The sequence below is a fragment of the Gadus chalcogrammus genome, chromosome 9 (assembly GCF_026213295.1).
Source record: "Gadus chalcogrammus isolate NIFS_2021 chromosome 9, NIFS_Gcha_1.0, whole genome shotgun sequence".
NCBI classification, from domain to species: domain Eukaryota; kingdom Metazoa; phylum Chordata; class Actinopteri; order Gadiformes; family Gadidae; genus Gadus; species Gadus chalcogrammus.
The window spans coordinates 5,315,641-5,335,640 of NC_079420.1; positions in this window are offsets into that span (position 1 = coordinate 5,315,641).

A 20,000-nucleotide genomic window follows, 5' to 3' on the forward strand; every position below is an offset into this window, starting at 1 on the left:
CTCCATCTCTCCCCCCCCCCCCCCCCCGCTTTCTCCTCCCCTTCCTCTTCCTCACACCACTGCCAGCTGGCTCTCAGACAATTTTGTTGTTTTGGCCAAATGGGAGAGAGAGAGAGAGAGAGAGAGAGAGAGAGAGCATCTGACAACCTCCGTCACTCGGCCACCCGGTTTGTGTTCTCCGGGTGACAAACGGATCGTGTTAGCTCCGCACACGTCGCTGGCACACCTTCCACGGGGTGGCCGTGGTCCTCTACCCCCCAGTGGGCGATCCTAATGGGGTCGTGAAGACGTTTTGCATCTGTGATGATCCCATTTCTGTTGATCTGTTTACAGCGTTCCGCTGGGCTTCCTGATTAGTTGGATTCCTTTTTGATTTATTTCTCGGGTTCATATATTTGTTGTTTGTAGTTTTCGACGAAGTAATGTTATCATTGGTTATTGATTGAGCAGTATGGGCTCTAAAGATGCTTGCAATTTGAAATAATTTGACGGAAAAAGAATGTTAGCTTTAACCATAATTCTGGTTACATAATTATGAGAAGTCCAATGAGTCTTGAAATTCTGTTTTAGTATAATATCTTCCTCTCTGGGATACAATACTATATACCATTTAATAAGAGCATAAAAAACATTCTCTGTATGCAGAAATTAGTTTTCCGGAGTCCTCAGATGTCGAGACCAGCTGCAAACCGCTAAATAAATAGACCCTCTTAACGTCTTCCTGTCAAGCTTCCTGTGTGGCTCTGTGAACCTTCTCACACCTGACTCTCACACCGCAGTCCCACACAGCGGTCACACACACGGCGTCGCTCAACAGAAGCGTCATCACACACACACACACACACGCACACAGTGTGTGTCGGGTCCTGCCGATCCCCCAGTTATTGGGCGCCAGTTGTGACGCCCAGATAGTGTCCTAATCCCGGTGCTGTTGGGTGCGATTACTACCTCCATGTGTGTGTGTCTCCACGGTCAGGTTACTCCAAGGGTACACATCGGGGAGCTTGGAGGGGGGGGGGGGGGGGGCATGTTGATCCCACCCAAATGACAGGAAATGAGAATGAAAGAGACTTTAACTTGACTGTCGTTCTACCATTTGCTCCTTACCAGCCAGCCTTTTGTTTGACCTAATGTTGGGGCCCAGAGAGCAGCTGCCCGGCTTCGAGGGCTGAAGTCACTTGACGGAATCATAGCGAGGTGAAAGGAAAGTAAAGTGGTCATTAGGTTAGGCTCTGGGAGCTTTTCAAATGTAAAGTCAATGAAATGTAAAGACCCGTTCGGAGCCTAGTGGCTAGAAAAGGCCCACTCCTTTGACTCAATGCAAATAATTTAAGTTGAAATGAAGTTAAACCGTTTCACTCATTGTGACTGTGTTCAGTTTGTAGTACCAAAACAATCTATTTCAGATCACTCAAACTGAATGGATATTATAATCAATTGCATTGCTGAATTCATTTGTACAAACGGTAACCTCAGGGTTGAACCATGGCTACGGTCTTTCCGTTGTTTAACCACAAGCCCAAATACACTCGCTCTACCAGAACTATCGCTAGTTCAGCCGGGTAACTTCAAAGCACTGGAGCCTTTTGATCAGCCACCGTGGCAGGGAGAGTCGTATTGCGAGCCGTGCTCCTGCTTGATGACACCGGCGTTAGTCCGTAGGCCGCGGGACAAAGCAGGTGCCTGAGCCCCGACTCTGAGGTTAAGGCTCTCCAGCCCTGAGGGTGAGGGACCAGGAGCTACACTGGAGTGGATTAGAGGAGAGACCATCCCACACGCATGCTCACGTGCACGCACACATGCACTAACATAGACCGCACACACTGACGGACACGCATGTACTCACGCACACTAAAAGGAAGACAGACAGAAACATACACTAACAGACACACACACACACAGCGCGCAGACACACACACACACACACACACACACACACACACACACACACAAACACACACACACGTGATCATGCATGATCATGAGGTGTGTGTGTGTGTCCCCTCCCAGCCCAGTGAGCAGCAGCCAGAGGGTCCTGCGCTGCATTGTCCAAGCTGCCCCCCCCCTCCCCCCTCCCCGGTAGCGCTTTACGGCCCCCCGGGGGCAGAGGGTGCTGATGTGTGACGACACCACCAGGTGATAGGTGACCGAGGGAGGGGTGCAGGGGGCGGCTCCCCCCCTCTTAACGCTCCGCCACTGTGGGCCTTATTCAGCGTCGGGAGGCCCCCCGCCCGGGGCCAGGGCTCTGCTGATGGATGGGCCCCAGCTGATGCAGGGTCCGGGTGGCGGTGTGTGTGTGTGTGTGTGTGTGTGTGTGTGTGTGTGTGTGTGTGTGTGTGTGTGTGTGTGTGTGTGTGTGTGTGTGTGTGTGTGTGTGTGTGTGTGTGTGTGTGTGTGTGTGTGTGTGTGTGTGTGTGTGTGTGTGTCAGGTGGTCGGCTGGTGAGGACCCAGCCAGCCAGACCTCCTTGACTGCTCCTCTGTGGGAGTTAATACCACCCGGCTAGCCGGAGCGTGGCGGGGGGACGCTCCCGGCACTGAGGCTGGAGCGGGGGGTGCGCTGCGGGTGAAGCAGGGGATGTGATCTCTGCCTGACGCCTCGATGCGTCTCTCCTACACTTGGAGTTTGCAAGAATATCATTGGACTAGCAATTGTTATTCAAGGGGGGGGGATTGTTTGCAGTGGTTTGCTTAGCTTGTAACCGAAAGGTTGCTAGTTCGATCCCCGGCTCCTCCTAACTGAGTGTTGATGTGTCTCTGAGCAAGGCACTTAACCCTAACTGACTCTGCCGTCGGTGTGTCAATGTGTGCATTAACTGATGTAAGTTGCTTTGGATAAAAGCGTCTGCTAAATGCCCTAAATATAAATATAAATAGTTTGCCTTAACTTCAAGAGATTGTCGCTGGCAATGAGTTAGTGGGTCGCATCGATATTTCTAGTGGAGGTAACAACCCCACACACACACACACACACACACACACGTAACATGTATTTTCCCAATGTCTCCCGGGGGTAGATGATTATGAATCAACTTGGCGTCTGGGTTCAGTTCTTATAAAGGACCTGGTACTCTGTTCTTCACAAGGGGAGGATTCCTCTCGTTGTTCTACTGTCGTCTGAGGAGTGCAGAACATCCTGGACCCAGTCCGCGCAGGCACGGTTTTCCTTTGAGGGAGAAAGGTCAAAGGTCAGACAGGCGTCGTGGTGTATTTGTCTTGATACTTGTGGCCTGTTGTTTACACAGTTGCGCTAAGGAGTGCGTAGCGTCGCGCGTGACTAACGCTAGGATGGCCAGCGGAGGTTGGGGGGTTTACCAGGGGTGAATAACTCACATCCACAACATGTGCCTCAACCCTTCGTATGCCTTTCATACCATTTCAACAAGAACACCCAAACTTATATTACTTGTATTACTTCTACTACTTTGACTAGTATCATGACTAAGACTCTCTAACTAGCACTTGAAAATTACAAGTATGAAAATTCTTCTACTACTACTTTGTCTACTACAACTACTAGGCTACTACTAATAATAATACTAATATTAATACTATGACTACTACTACTGCTATTACTGCTAAACCACTCCTGATTAATACCAATTGAAGATGTTTGGATATTGGTGGTGGATTATAATAACATAATAACAACATTGATTACCATGTTCAAAGAGTGTGTTTGGCCTCTATTAATCTCCCTCTCTGTGATGTCTCACCCTTTGGTGCAGGAAAGTCTTCAAAAAATGTATTCAGGCATTTCATATCACTTACCGTATCAGCTACATCCAAGGGAGGCAGGATACCAGTATGTACAACAACAGACAGGAATTAAATATTAATAAAAAAACGGCAACTAAAAACAATCCAGAAATTGAAAAATAAATTGAATAATGACCAAATGGCAGAGCCTTGTCTGAGAATCTTGAAACTAAAGACAATAAAATAAAATATAATTGTATGTATACATTCAATGGTTTGCAGTGTTTTTTCCTGATGTTTTTCGTGTGTGTGTGTGTGTGTGTGTGTGTGTGTGTGTGTGTGTGTGTGTGTGTGTGTGTGTGTGTGTGTGTGTGTGTGTGTGTGTGTGTGTGTGTGTGTGTGTGTGTGTGTGTGTGTGTGTGCGCATGTTTCGAGAATCCTCATCTCTCAGCAGCCATTGTTGTTTATGTCTGTGAACTAATCAGCCCGGGTCAAAGGTTGCTGGGTAAATGTTGCGCATCGCAAGCTGTGTTTATGTTTGGTCTGCGATATTAATGCAAGGTTTGTGTGTGTGTGTGTGCGTGAGTGAGGGATTTTGAGGGGGGGGGGAATTGGTGTCAGCTGGTACATGTACTACAACCCCCTATATGGCCACCTTGTCCCTCACCCCCCCTACCATCATCACCGCTCATAGTTGCTCTCTCTCTCTCTCTCTCTCTCTCTCTCTCTCTCTCTCTCTCTCTCTCTCTCTCTCTCTCTCTCTCTCTTTCCCCCCCCCCATGGAACCAGGGACAGCTGGTGCAAGGGAAGGAAGCAACAACTGCGTGGTTGAATGGGAAAGACCCCCATCTCTGGGGGGTGTAGTGGGTCGACTCTGCATCTGCTCAGCTGTCCACACACACACACACACACACACACACACACACACACACACACACACACACCCCTCATCAGCTGAGAGCAATGGCAGAGACAGCTGGCTGCCTAGGAAGGATTTAGGGGGGACAGTGTGTGTGTGTGTGTGTGTTTGGGTGGGTGTGTCTGTGTGTGGGTGTGTCTGTGTGTGTGAAGGGGTGTCTATTGTGGGGACCCCGAAATAACCCAAGAATGACATCATCACTAAAAAGGGAAACCCAACCCCCACAACTGTGAATTGCAGGTCATGTGATTCCATGTAAACATACATACACCATTTATTCACATGTACAGAGCACACATGTTGTTTATGCCTGTTGATCATGACACTCTTCATTGGTGCATCACCAGACACGTTGAGTCATTGTAAGCAGGTATTGTTTAAATGGGATTAAATTTTTAAAGGTGTTGCATGGAAATATCGGTTTACACTTTTATTTATAACCCCTCTGTAATACCTTGATTAGGAAATAATACTAGATAATACAAGATTTGTGTGTGTGTGTGTGTCTGCGTGTGTTTGTATTTCTGAGTGTGTGTGTGTGTGTGTGTGTGTGTGTGTGTGTGTGTGTGTGTGTGTGTGTGTGTGTGTGTGTGTGTGTGTGTGTGTGTGTGTGTGTGTGTGTGTGTGTGTGTGTGTGTGTGTGTGTGTGTGTGTGATGGGGGAAGGGAGTCACTTAAGAAGGGGTTGGACTGGAAGGCTGGGGGGAGTAGGGATGGGGGGAGGGTAGTAGATTGGGGAGGATTGGGGGTCCTGGAGCTTCCTTTGTCCTGACCAAAGTCTGTCCACATATAGTGCTCCGTTTATGCTTCACGCAGCCGGGCGTCCGGGCGCACGTCCGCGAGGCCAAACTGACGTCAAATTGAAAGATGCGACAGTGCGATTGCTTTTCGCTGCTCAGTTAATTATAGTCCGTGCACATCCAACATGTCCTAAATATACGCAGACGCGGCGAATTTAAAGAACCTTGGTTTCATACTTCATCCATCTTACTTATCGGCAAGCATTATTCTCCCTCTCGTGCCAGCTCAGTGTGTCTTCCATTCTTTCTTTCTTTCGTTCCTTCTTTCGTTTTGGACGCAGCAGGATTATTTATAATCGTTTGTAGTTTTACTCTTAATTGAACATATATTATTTATGTGCTCTGCCGTTTCGGTCTATTTAAGTCCTAGTTAGCCACTATATTAATAAACACAGCAGCTCTTCTTCGAGGCGATCTATTTAGTAAACAATGACGTTCTTCTGTGAGCCCACGTGCTGTTGTTGTGGACCAGCAGGAAAGCTCCAGCCTCCAGGGCTTGAGGGGGTCACGAGCGATAAACTAAATTTAGCTAATCCCTTTTTATCATGGCGAGAGGGGTTTAGACAGGGAGACTCAAAATGATCCACTTTCATATACTACATGCTACGAGTTATCCAAATCCATCCAAAGCATCACGTTGGCTGCTGAGATATTTGAGACATTATTCTGAAAGTACCAACCTTGTTCATAAAGTCATGCTTTTAGACACGTTTTTATTCTGTCAGGGATTGTTTTTCTTGTGTATGTTTCACTCTCTTATTAACTTGAATTTGCGGCCTATTTGCGTTTATACTATGCTTTAATGTGACCTTTACATTCATACAATTTATTATACCGTTTATGATCATGATAATTTTTCCTTCATATGCTTTTTTATCTTGGTATTATTATATTATTAGTAGTAGTTGTAATTGTATTTGTTTAATGCAAACTACAGAAGTATCACATATAATTAGTGTGCTGGACCTTTAAGAGTCAAATATTATATATCTTTTTACATTTTTGGAAACATTTTTGTATTTCAATATTCAATAGTTTTTTTTTACCAAACTCAGAATAAGTCAAAAATTAACATAAATTCAATCAAACCGGCTCATATACACCATAATGGCATATAATTGCAGTATAGCGATCTTCACTGCAGCGTTTGTTCTTAACAAGCCCTGATTGAACTGCAGAGAAAGAGCCATTCAGAGCAGCGCATCAGAGCTTAACATCAACACTGAACCTAATTAGCCAAGATCTACGCAACAGGGCACTCTTCATGCACTCTGTGTGTGTGTGTGTGTGTGTGTGTGTGTGTGTGTGTGTGTGTGTGTGTGTGTGTGTGTGTGTGTGTGTGTGTGTGTGTGTGTGTGTGTGTGTGTGTGTGTGTGTGTGTGTGTGTGTTAATGTGTGTGTGTGCAGCCGTGCATGTGTTTGTGATGATGAGTGTATGTCTGTGTCTGTGTTACGTGTGTGTGTGTGTGTGTACACGGGCAAATGCATGTGAGACTGTGTGTGTATGTGTGCGTGTTTGTGCGTGTGTGTGTGAGAGAGATAGAAAGGGGGAGATGCAGTGGGGGGCTGTGGCGGCGAGGTGGGATATATGCTCCCATCTGTCACTGCCACAGCTCTCAGGATCAGCTCATCTGCCCCAGCGCTGCAGCAGCAGCCAGGTACCATCTGGCCCGGCCCCCTTCCCCGAGAGGTCAGAGCTGACCCTTGATCCCTTATTGATTCCCTGAATTGGTTAATCATAACCAAGCCCAATGAATTAACCACTGCTTGGGTGTTTTAATTGGTGAGGGGGGGGGGTAGGGGGGTAGGGGGCTAATTTAAGCCCCCCATTGAGTCATTACCGCGCGGGTGTCCAGGGTTTGTTTATGTGGGATTAGGAGGAGAAACAATGGCGCACAGATGAGCGACAAAGGCGGCGGAGTGGCTTTGGAAAGCCGCCGCCCGGTTGGCTTTGCCGGTCGTAATGAGTCACGAAGACCAGCAACGCCAACAGAGATGAGTCCGCCATATTGTTTCAATTTGGGACAATGCAACCGCACCATATTGCAGGATCCCTTCTTGTTATCTTAACAAGGTCAACCCTGTCACCCCGTCCCCAACCCGTCCCAGACCCACCCAGAGTCTGGTCCCGGACGGGGACAGGCCGTGTTGGATGGGGGGGGGGGGGGAGAGGAGAGAGGAGAGAGAGAGAGAGAGAGAGAGAGAGAGAGAGAGATCTCACAGGTGAATTTATAATGTATTTTGTGACAAAACAACTGAAACAGATATGCCATTAAACACTGCAATGAGTTAGCGGTCTCCAGTATAAGGAAACCTGACCCACACAGAGGTGTGTGTGTGTGTGTTACTAACATGGGTCTAGCCATCTTATCTAAATGAGAGGAGAGGTAGGCGTTGACCTAATGACAAGTTGACATTGATGACGATTGATGATAGAAACCCAACCCGAATACATAAGTGTATAAGTAAACTAGGCTAGAGTTGAGGACGAGCAATATTTTATCTACACAACAGCCTTAGCATACTGCCAATAACATGTTCTTGAATAAGAAAAACTGTTTATCCTTTGAAATGTTCATGTTCCTCTTTCATCTCGTGAGCCATTGCTGAATAAAAACAATGATTACATAGAGAAAAAAATTGAAACAGTGTTGCATTTCGAGGTGTGTGTGTGTGTGTGTGTGTGTGTGTGTGTGTGTGTGTGTGTGTGTGTGTGTGTGTGTGTGTGTGTGTGTGTGTGTGTGTGTGTGTGTGTGTGTGTGTGTGTGTGTGTGTGTGTGTGCGCGCGCACATGTGTTTGCTCACATGACGCTATCACATGCTTGTATCAGTGTGATCAATTCAGACTGAAGGCTGTTTCTTCAAATGGACGATGAGCTGTTCCGTGTTTCCTGTGGGGCCGGCTGACGTGACGTCTCCCCATGCCGTTACTTTTTCCATTAAGTGATTGTGTTGGTGCATAAGTAAACAACCACAGATGTCATTAATTGTTCGGGTCTGTTTGGATGACGGTCTTAAGGAAAATATTTCTCACATCTGTTTCTTTACCACATGACTAATGCATTCCGGTTTATTTATAATTAAATGTTCGCCTCTTTTTTTTAATAATTTGAATTATATTTATGATATAAATTATATTATATAATAACATTATATTATTTCTATTTAAATATGTATTATCATCTTCAAATATTCAACAATCATTGTGTTAGATTGCCAAATCTGCGAAATTTATTTCGCAGATTTTTTCCACGTCGTCTGTTGCTGTGAGCAGGAATGTCACCACCAGGGGTCAGTCTTGGCCTTCTTGGGTTTTGCAGCAAATAACTTTAAAAAAAGATTTTTTTACGATTAGTTAATTAAATAAATTAAAAGAGCCACTTGAAATTAAAAGCTGAGCATGGATGATGGGACAGAAAAGTGTTGCCCAAATGTACGTAACTTTTCATTCGATTTCAGTTTCCTCTCTAAATCCAACATTTATTAATAAACAGAGAACGCAGGAATAGCTTTTAAAATTAGGTGGGATTTATGAACCGGGTTTGATTAAAACATGGCATCGTTACACGGGTGTGCTAGCCATGAATAATGTTAAGAAACACCCACACACACACACACACACACACACACACACATGGCACACAAAGAACCAATTCTCTCCAGAAGGTAGGGTGGTACTGGGGACTGAGCTGAGGCGCCTGTGTGTGTGTGTGTGTGTGTGTGTGTGTGTGTGTGTGTGTGTGTGTGTGTGTGTGTGTGTGTGTGTGTGTGTGTGTGTGTGTGTGTGTGTGTGTGTGTGTGTGTGTGTGTGTGTGTGTGTGTGTGTGTGTGTGTGTGTGTGTGTGTGTGAATGCCCACTCTGTGTAAGATGACGGCTGTGTCATGTTGTAGTTACCTCTCAGACCTGACGTGAACCTATTAAGGGTCATTTCCTCACATGTGTGTGCATATGTCCGTGTGCACGTGTGTGAGTGTGTGTGTGTGTGTGTGTCTGCTGCCTCTGTGTGTCTGTGCAGTAGTCCATGATTAGTGTTGTAGGTGTTCATAAGTGAATAATAGCTTAATTAATAACAACTTTATTTATGTAGCACTTATCCTAAAACAAGTTTGCACAGGCTGTTCCCTTTTTACGTGTGTGTGTGTCTGTGCTTGCGTGCATGCATGCATGCATGCGTGATTACGTGTGTGTGTGTGTGTGTGTGTGTGTGTGTGTGTGTGTGTGTGTGTGTGTGTGTGTGTGTGTGTGTGTGTGTGTGTGTGTGTGTGTGTGTGCGCGTGTATTTGGGAATGTGTGTGTGCCTGTATGTGTGTGCATGTGTGTGTTTATCTGTGTGTGCGTGTGTGGGGGTCATTGAATGTGCATTTGATGAGTGTGTGTATGTTAGAGAGATTTAACCAGCGGTGCGTGAGTGTGTTGTAAGTGGTGCCATTACAAAGACCTCCAGACACTAACAGGCCAAAGCAGACAGTGCCCCACTGTCCTGAAGTCAGACTGACTTCTTGTTGGAGGCTAACAGGTGAGCATTGATACAGCCACCCACTGTCTAGTAGTAGGACTCAAAGCGGAATGCTAAAAGCTAAATGCAAAAATTGTGTTTGTGCTGGTCTTCCTGCCTGTTTCGTTAACACTTTTAATTTATTCTTTCTTATGGGTCCGAATGTCATTTTTTGTTTTGCCGTAAAATTTCACCTGAAGGAGGCAGTACAGGCCTACGTCCGTCTGGATGATTCCCGTGCCCTGTCTTTCTCTCCCGCTCGCTCTCGCGCTCTCTCTCTCTCTCTCTCTCTCTCTCTCTCTCTCTCTCTCTCTCTCTCTCTCTCTCTCTCTCTCTCTCATCTCTCTCTCCTCTCTCTCTCTCTCTCTCCTCTCTCTCTCTCACTCCCTCTCTCATCGTCACTCCTCTCTCTCTCTCTCTCTCTCTCTCTCTCTCTCTCCTCTCTCTCTCTCTCTCTCTCTAACAAACTCTCTCTCTCTCTCTCTCTCATCCATCAGCTCTCTCTCTCTCTCTCTCTCTCTTCCCCCCCCCCTGTCAGTACGTGATTGAAACTGTATGCAATATGTTCTGTATCTTACCTTTATTTGCTGTGTGCGACAGCAAGAAAGTAAGGAGGGAGAAAGATATTAAGAATCTTTAGCTCTTAATCTCATAATTCTCTGTTTTTCCCCTCTCCTTGCTTGGATGTCCGAGTGTGCGTGCGTGCGTGCGTGCGTGCGTGCGTGCACACACACATGGTAGGTCAAATAGGGTGACTTGCAGCCAAAGAAATCACAATCCTTTGTGTGTTGGTCTGTGAGCATGTGTGTGTGTGTGTGTGTGCGTGTGTGTGTGTGTGCTATGGTAAAGATTAATTTGTGCATGCATGTTTCATTGTGTTTAGTATGTGCAGTATGTTGTGTGTGTTTGTGTGTGTTTGTGTGTTTATGTGCGTGTGTGAGTTTTTTTTATTTCATTTTAGTGTATGTGTGCCTGTTTAGTTCCATGCTTTTCGTGTACGTGTGAGTGTGCAGGTATTATGGGATAGGGTCATTGGAAGCTCAGAGGTCATGATCTTGATAAAAATGAGTAACGTCAGGGGGTCCTGGGGGCAGCGATGGTCCCCGTGCCCCTAACCCATTGTTCCACCTCTACACCAACTCTAGCAACCACAACAACAACAACAACAACAACAACAACAACAACAACAGCAACTCATTCCAACCCAACTACTCCTACCAAAACTTGAGACATTATGTATGTATTGTTAGTGTGGGTGTGTGTGTGGGTGTGTGTGTGGGTGGGTGCGTGCGTGCGTGCGTGCGTGCGTGCGTGCGTGCGTGCGTGCGTGCGTGCGTGCGTGCGTGCGTGCGTGCGTGCGTGCGTGCGTGCGTGCGTGTGTGTTTGAAAGGGAAGAGAGAGACAGAGAGACAGACAGAGAGACAGTCGCAGCCAGAGAGAAAGAGACAGAGAGTGTGTATGTGTGTATGGTTTTATGTGTGTGTTCACTAGACACAGACCCCCGGGGGGGGCTGCTGCTGCTTCATAGACCTGCACTTTTCTATTAGAAGGTCAAAGGTCAAATGGCTCCTCATATTGTGCCACAGCTGTGCTCGTCTCATGCTCACGCTCGCGGCTGTGTGTTTGTGTGTGTGTGTGTGTGTGTGTGTGTGTGTTGTGTGTTGTGTGTTGTGTGTTTGTGTATGTGTGTTTGTGTGGTTAGAGCGAGAGAGAGAGAGGGAGAGAGAGGGAGAGAGAGGGAGAGAGAGGGAGAGAGAGGAGAGAGAGGGGAGAGAGAGAGAGAGAGAGAGAGAGAGAGAGAGAGAGAGAGAGAGAGAGAGAGAGAGAGAGAGAGAGAGAGAGAGAGAGAAATAAGGGGGAGAGGAATAAGGGGGAGTTTCTATAAAGTGATAAAAACAAACATGTTTTTGGGCATTAAAAATCTTCCCTTTACAACCTGGAAATTGTTTTTCTCTTCTTGGAGTGGGGCGAGGCCTGGCAGTGATTGACACCCCCTGAGGTGTCGTAGTGACAGGTCACAGAGATCACGCGGCAATGCTTGTTTTCGTTTCGAGGTAGAATCATTTGTCATTTTCTTAGGAACACCCAAATGAGCACATACTGCACATACTCACATAATGTGCCTGCAAATATGCACTTACCACCAGACACGCCGTGCACACACACACACACACACACCCATAAACACATATGCACACGCACGCATGTTTCTAAGAAATGACAACTGCCACCTTATAAGCCGTGCCTGTTGGGAGATCCAATCAGAAGGCATATAACAGACACATGACCACTTAGCAAGGATTTGCTAAAGAAAACAAATCATATACTCACTCATGTGAGCGTGGAGATGATACATGCTGAAAGAAAGTGAACAATGATGGTGATTATACTTGTGTTCTACCCAATCACACCATACGTATCAGTATTCACAGGAAGTGGAAGTGCATTGCTTTTGGTTTCCTGTCTCGTTATTGCCGGACTCCTGACTCGCCTTTCCTTTCTTCTCATTATTGCAGATTTATGTCAGCATCACGACCACGTGTTATTGCCCCATGTCGTATCCAATGTGCAAACAAAGCTTTCTGCCGCCGATGGACACCATGGGTTATGGGGGGGGAGGCCAGTCATTGTGAGTGCCGAAAAAGTGTGTGTGTGTGTGTGTGTGTGTGTGTGTGTGTGTGTGTGTGTGTGTGTGTGTGTGTGTGTGTGGTGTGGTGTGTTGTGTGTGGTGTGTGTGTGTTGTGTGGGTGTGTGTGTGTGTGTGGGGGGTGTGGGGGGGGGGTTGGTGCATACGAAAGAACAAACATCAGCGCATTGCTGTTTCGCAACGGATCGTCCGCGGTTAATGCCACTTTAAATACAGACAGATGATTTGAAGGGTCGTGTTTACGTTGTCTTCTCTCTTGTTAAGATTAACGTCCATTCTGTTCTGGGGGCTGGTAATAGCCGTCCTGCCCCCCCCCCCCCCAGACCACAGGCCGTCGGGGAGCGGAGGGGGGATCCACAGAGCGATACATCCGTGTAATAAGCGGTTGTTCCTCTGCTTGGGCTGTCTGTGTATCTGGGCTCATAACTCACTTCCAATTACATATGTGCGCTGTTGTGGAGGCCGGGGCGGTTTTACCACACACACATCTGTTCCTTAGTGATTTGTAGCTCAAGTCGTCGCCCTCTATGCGCACAAGGTTCTTCGGAGTGGAATGACACCAGCTAGGTTGTGGATGAGACGCGCTGGCACGCTGTAATCTTGATGCGTGTGTTTGAACCGTAAACGTCTGGGTTGGGTATGTCGTTTAGCACTGTTGGCATTGGAATGCCAGTGTGATAGTATTTACGGCCTGTAGCGTAAATGGCCCCCTTATCGTTGATTTCGCAATGATGGGAGTGTGAGTTTGTAAATGCTCCACATATAAAGAACAGTGTGCGTGTGTGTATGTATGTATTATTTTACGTTGATAAGCCGAGAGGTCCTCAATGAAACGTTACCGGGCCTGTGATTGGTTAGTGCTCAACTGCCAAGCTGTAGCACAGCCAATCACAACCATGAGGGCATCTGGCGTCCGCATGCAACAACACACAGTAACACACACACACACACACATACACCCACACACCCACACACAAAGAGTAACACACACCGTTTCACAACGTAGCATGTCTCTCACTTGTTGGTTCAGTTAGAGCTGGCATGGTATACAGGGACACACACGCATGTACACACAGAGTTTCAACACACGCAGAGGCGCACACACACACACACACACACACACACACACACACACACACACACACACACGCACGCACGCACGCACGCAAGCGCGCGCGCGCACACCGACAAAACATGGCCACTTGGAGCGGCGTCACGGAACAGGATATGTCTGTCTATTTCCAGCGTGTACCTGGACACCTGTACGCCCGCCAACACCCCCCCACCCCAGACGCCCACACCAGCATCGTACCACTCCACCTCTCACGCCACACGCCACACGCACACACCCTCACACACACACGTGCACTTACACACGCACACACCCACACACACACACACACACACACACACACACACACAAGATGGCGCTAGTAGGAGTGCTTTCATGTCCACTGGGTCGTGTCATGGCTCCAGCAGTGAGTTAATTTCCCCCAGACTGATTTTAACTTCCAGAGGGATGTTTAAGTTGGCAGAGAGGGAGGGAGGGGGCGAGGGAGGGGGAGATGGAGAGAGGGAGAGACTCTCTGATCGTTTAATGTAAACCGAGGTGGTGGCAACATGTTTGCACACCGCTCGCACACAGGAAGTGAGTGGATGCTGAGGCCGACGTCGTGTTTGTTAAATGGGAACAAATATGAGTGCGTGATTGGGGGAGTATATACTGCATGTTCGCTACCATTGGTGAAAAGCTTGTGTGTGTGTGTGTTTGTGTGTGTGTGTGTGTGTGGGGGGGGGGGGTTGTGTGTGTGTGTGTGTGTGTGTGTGTTTGGGTGTGTGAATGGAAAAGATTCTTGGGTTTGTATAGAGTATATATGTATGAATGTGTATGTGTGTTTGTCATTGTGTGTGTAGGTGTCAGTCTAATTAAAGAGTTTTAAAAAATGACATCATAAGTAAGTTGAGCAACACATCTACATGTACAACACACACTCACAAAGAAACACACACAAACACGCACACATACAGAAACACACACACTAGCACACACACACACACACACACACACACACACACACACACCCACACACACACACACACACACTAATACAGACATACACACTAGCACACACACACACACACACACACACACACACACACAAACACCCTCAAACACGCACACTCGCACGCACACACACACACACACAAACACACAGACACAGACACACACAAAAACATGCACACACACAAACTCACACACACACACACACACACCCCAGACATGCAAACACAAACGGCCAATTGACTCCCTGTGTACTACATGAATGCATTTCCCTCCACTCCGCCTGGGTTTCCCGCTCTCTGTGTCTCCGTCAGATACTTCAGAGGATTAGTCAACGACAAATGACATCAGCCATTAAACAAGGACCTTGACCCGTCAGTTAACCACACAGGCATGCGTGCACATAAACACACACACAGGCAGGCAAACACACATACACTCACACACACACACATACACACACACACACAATTGCATACATGCAGGCGCGCGCGCACACACACACACACACACACACACACACACACACACACACACACACACACACACACACACACACACACACACACACACACACACACACATAAAAACACACAACAAAAGAAGGAACATGAATGCGCTAACACACACACATAGAGAGACACACACTGGCACACAAACCAAAGCACACACAAACAAAAGCACGCACACATACTATCACGCAAGCATGCACACACACAATCAAACGCACACGCATACACTTACACGCACTCTTGCACACATATAAACAAAAGTATTCACACGCTCACACGGACACACACACACACACACACACAAAGACACTTACACACAACACGTATACACCCAAAGAGGAGGATACACACAGATAAAAACACAGAAATACAGACACCTGCTTATCATTTTTACATCTCTCTCTCTCTCTCTCTCTCTCTCTCTCTCTCTCTCCTCGTCCTCTCTCTCTCTCTCTCCTCTCTCGTCTCGTTTCTCTCCTCCGTTCCTCCTCTCTCTCGTCTCTCTCTCCCACTCTCCTGTAGCTTCTCACAAAACACACCTACACACAAATATCGATACGCACACTCACGCACGACACACAACACACACCACACACACACACACACACACACACACACAGTGATGAGTCATGCCCATGTAGCAATGTGAGGGTACGTTATCTCTTGGCTCTCAAGAAGCCAAAAGAGATGACATCATCTCCAATTGTTTGAGTAGGGGAGGGGAAGACTGTGAGGTGGAGCATGGGGGGTGGGGTAGGAGGGGCTTATCTTTGGTCCAATTGTTAAGGATCATTTGTGTGTGTTCATGGGGTGGCGATAGTGGGAGGGAAGGGGACTTATGTGTTAAGTGTCTGAGTATGTGTAGGAATGAACACTGGGCTGTGTGTGTGTTAAAGGTCGGAGTGTGTGTTTGTGTGCGTTTGTGTGCATATGTGATTATGTGTGTGTGTGTGTGTGTGTGTGTGTGTGTGTGTGTGTGTGTGTGTGTGTATGTGTGTCCCTTACGTGTGTGTGTGTGTGTGTGGTGTGTGAATGTGGTGTGTTGTGTGCTGTTGTGTGTGCTTTTGTGTGTGTGTGGGTGTGTGTGTGTGTGGGTGTGTGTGTGTGTGTGTGTCTGTGTGTGTGGATTGATGGATGGATGGATGGATGTATGTATGTATATGTGTGGATGCATGCATGTACATGTTAGTGTGTGGGTTTGAGTGTGGGTGTTTGTGTGTGTGTGTGTCTGTGTGTGAGCGTGTGGAAAGATTCTGACTCACTGTCTGCCGTTTCGTATCAGCTACTAGGTGACTTCCCAGGTTTCCCGCCAAAACTCTCCTGCTGCCTCTCTCTCTCTCTCTCTCTCTCTCTCTCTCTCTCTCTCTCTCTCTCTCTCTATCTCCTCCTCCCCTAGGGTGAATTGAAGACACCACCTCCCCCTCCCCCTCCCCCTCCCTATTCTGTGGGTATTGTGAACTTTGACCTTTGGCTCCTGTTGACTCAAGAGGCCCGGAGAAGCTGCTCTTGCCTCTGGCAAGTAGAAGTATCACTGCTTCTGTATTGGCTCTTTCAGTATAGAGTCTGTGTGAGTGTGTGTGTGAGTGTGTGTGTGTGTGTGTGTGTGTGTGTGTGTGTGTGTGTGTGTGTGTGTGTGTGTGTGTGTGTGTGTGTGTGTGTGTGTGTGTGTGTGTGTGTGTGTGTGGATGCAGTCGAGAGCGATAGTGTTTTTGTAATGTTTTATAGCCGACGAGTACATTAGTAAAAGGGAGATGTGTTCTTCAGTAAGCATTTTTAATGCAGTTAGCCTCATGGAGGGTAGGCATGTGTTTTGCAAGAGAGACTGGACCGCAGCACAAACGCATGACCTATACGGACAAATTACAGGACCAGGTATAACGAAATAGGCAAGGTTTAAGATTATAAACCTTCATTAAGTCAATTTAAATAGATCAGATTAAATAAGTTTAGTTTACAAAACAGTAAACCGTGTTTGCTGTCCGACATTCCTGAAAATATTGCTCCATAAACATGTGCCAAAGATAATACAATTTACACAAGTAACACGAACAGCCGCCTCATGAAACGGTTTCGGCCTCTGAATGAGTACACACGCAGTGTGCGAACACACCTTTTGTGGGGCTTTAAGACTAATTGCCACAACAGCACTGATTTGGGATTAGCGTTTGTCGTTCTTTGGTGTCAAACAGTCCAATGTTCTTCAACAATGGTCGAGGGGCGCTGGTTGTGCCGTAGCCACGCCACGGGTGCAGGCGAAGCAACGCAGCTTTGACCACGCCTCTGCGTCTCGCCCTCAAACACAACGCAGATGAAGGGTTTAAAGGACCCGAGCGGTCTGGGGTTACTAAACCATCTAATGCAAACGCTGGTTCCAAACCAAGTGTTTTGATTGGACAAGAGGCGTCCCACGAGTGCTGATAGGGTATGACAGCACTGGGACTTTTAACTTAACCGTACTTTAACTATTTATCACTCCGGTGTGCAGTTGTTGCTAATAGCCGTTAATTACATTGTCGATGCGCGCTCTTTACTAATAGGAATTCTTAACATTCGTGGCAGGCTTGCTGACTCTAACGGCTCCTCGGTGGAATCGGTACAGCAAAGTCATTTTGACAAACGCCATTGGTGACGGTTGTTTTAGGGAAGCCATGGGAGAGACAGTTGGGTTGGTTTGAGGAACCAGCCCCCTAATGAGGTGGGTCAGGCCTCCTCCCAAGGTTTTCTGTTCTAACAACAGCCCTGTGACGACATGGCAGCCATACACCTAGACACTCAGTGGTCGGCTGTTCAACAAACGGGGGAGACGGGGGAGGAGGGGGGAGCAGGTAGATGGGAGGAGAGGAGGAGGAAGAGGTAGGGAGGTGAGGAGAGGGGATGACCAGGAGAGGAAGAGCCGGATCTATCTTTCTCTATCTATCTATTTACCTCTGTGTAACATTTTCGCTCCCTCTTACACTAATGCACACGCACGCACGCACACACACGCACGCAGCCACACACACACACATATACTCACGAGCTGGACTGATCTTAGACACACAACACCTCTCAAAGAAAACACTCATGATGTAAGGTCTTACAGTAAGCCCCGCCCCTTTCCTCCTCTCACACACACACACCCACACACACACACACACAACCCCCACACCCATACACACACACAGGCATACACACACACACACACACACACACACATGCGCTCCATTTCTGTTTAAAATTCCACTGCATAGTCATGACCTTGTAGGGGCATGAACGACGCACAAAAGATGTCGGTCTGATGTCATAGGGGGTCGAAGGTCGGCATTGTGGTGCTTGCTGCCTACACACACACACACACACACACACACACACACACACACACACACACACACACACACACACACACACACACACACACCGGACTGCTCTGCCCAGCGGGCTACAGAGTGGTTTAGCGACCGGGGACCGCGGAACAGAAACCATTAAGGGAGCCCATGTTGAGGGAATGCCATGGTGAGCTGTTCAATTACTGTTCAGGCTCAAACAGCCACCAACAGCTCCCCGACGTCCGACCCATGAGGCAGCCTATGATGTTCTCCATTGTGCACAGCGCAGCACACACACGGGGCCAACAAGAAGGAGAGGCGGATGGGTTTTGGAGAGGATCCCCGATGTGGCTGTGATGATAATCCGCCATGTTGAAAATGCCTGCTTGGATTCTGCCTAAACGAAATCTGACAGCAATTTACGAGCTACAGACCGTGAACGGCCGCCATTATGCAGCCTCAATTACCGACGCATTAACTCATCCTTCTCTCAGCTGTTTATTTTCCAAACAACCACAGAGGCTCTCATTTTCCTCTTCAAAATAAAGGCGTGCACAGCACACACCGATGGAGCGCAAGGCCAACGGCGTATTTATTCCTGGAAAAACTAGTCCACTTTACCACTTTAATAGGAAGGAGAGCGACAGAGAGAGGGAGAGAGTAGCGGAGGATTAGAGAGATGTAATGAAAAGAGGGGATGAGTGAGCGGGCAGGATAAATAGATGATAGCTAGACAGACAGACAGACAGACAGACAGACAGACAGACGGGTAGATAGATAGATAGATAGATAGATAGATAGATAGATAGATAGATAGATAGATAGAAAACGACATAGCATTAGGTAAGGGGTAAACAGAGACACATGCAAACAAGCAACATCAAACATAGCCGAGAGAGAGAGAGAGAGAGAGAGAGAGAGAGAGAGAGAGAGAGAGAGCGCGTCTTAGCGCTGACTCCTCCTAACAAAGGCCGTCTGTCCCCTGAGCCGTGCACACGTCCACAATAGGTTTGACTGACAGGCGGCTCCCTAAGAAAAACAGTAGAACCTGTGGACGGCTCCACCACTGGAGCGAGTGGACAGGCCCCGAGGAGGCGGAGCTCTCGGGCTCCGCTGTACGGTTGCCATGGCTGCGGCGGGGGGGGGACGGGGGGGGACGACGACACTGTATCACATGATCGCTGGTCGGAGTCAGGTTTCAAATCATTAACCATCATTTCAAACGAGGTTTTTGCTTCCATCCAGGAACTTGTTTCTGGGGAATCAGGAAGTTTCGCCTCTCTTTCTTTCTTCCAGTCGCACGCGAACCTTGATATGAAAGAGATGTTTATTTATATCATAAGATATTCCCAATGTATGTTTTGACCAGTGAGTTTACCGGTACATGCCCAGACCGGTCCTTCTTTAAATGTACTTGGTTAACGTGGACGAATGCGCTGTTTTTGTTGCCCGATATCTTCAGTGTTTGATACAACTTATCGATACAACTTATGCTACAAGTGTGTCTACTATTGTAACACAGACACACGCTTAAACAATGTTTAAACACAGCGCCTGTGTGTG